The 942-nt window shown below is 39.2% G+C and overlaps 1 protein-coding gene across 4 annotated transcripts in view; it reads left to right on the top strand.

Moving 5' to 3' along the window:
* Window positions 1-942, top strand: part of LOC119592048 (cysteine-rich secretory protein 2-like) — a gene marked incomplete at its 3' end in the record, with an annotated part of 63,544 nt that overhangs the window by 60,060 nt on the left and 2,542 nt on the right.

The raw sequence follows: 942 nt of genomic DNA, 5'->3' as shown, positions 1-942 counted from the left end.
TTACATATGTCAGCATTAATCAGCAACTGTAGTTGCGAGCGTCTATGCAGGGACACAATATCTTAATACAGTGATACTGATTCCCATAAATCTTTTGTGATCTTTTGCTCAAAATTAGGGAAGAATTTTGTATAAAGTGCTATCGTCATTTTGTTTCGAGGTCTCGAGAAGACATTAAATGCCTGTTTTAATTCATTAACCCTGAATTTCAACTGCCCTGTATATACGTTTGTATCTTGAGTATCTCTAGAACCGGACAGAACCCGACAAAATGCAGCATCGAATCCGTGGGTGAGTGGAAAAATAATCCACGGTTCTCTAGGTGTATAAATTAAAAACACGTGTTAATCGTTACCCTTTCTTGCGTGGCCGAGAAGGAAAGTGGATTGTATAGATGTGTTCGCACCGAAACGCTGGCTCTGTATGAAGTTTGCCAAAGTAATCTGCCCATCTCAAGCATGATTTGTACTGGCAATGCACTCTTATGTTATATTACATGCTTTTTATGTCCCACCATACCGACAACGAAAATATATAGAAAAAAAGAAATGTATTTATTCCATTTCCCTTTGTTCCAACGATTCGATTTTGTTTTGGTAGCAAGCGGAACGCGATGCCAAAACTATATGGTGGAATTCTGGACCAAAAACAAAATCGAAACCTTTGAAAGATATTCCAAACGTCCGTGCAATTATGCTCTCTTTCCGCGTCGCCTCTGTCTTCCCTTTAGCTAATATCTTTGGAAAGGTCAGAGGAGGGGATCTCCTGACTACAGGAGGGGAAATGACAACATCCCGACGGAGAAAGGTTGGATGACTTCGCTCTACAGTAGATTTAGGGACGTTTACCTTCGATTTCATTTGCGTATGTAGTATTCATTTCCATTTCTTTTATGCTAATTTCCTTTTCAGATTCGACTGATTTCATCTTGTTAAAACCTAT

This window comes from Penaeus monodon, chromosome 29, assembly GCF_015228065.2.
Source record: "Penaeus monodon isolate SGIC_2016 chromosome 29, NSTDA_Pmon_1, whole genome shotgun sequence".
Classification (NCBI taxonomy): domain Eukaryota; kingdom Metazoa; phylum Arthropoda; class Malacostraca; order Decapoda; family Penaeidae; genus Penaeus; species Penaeus monodon.
This window is presented reverse-complemented; position numbering and strand designations above follow the sequence as displayed.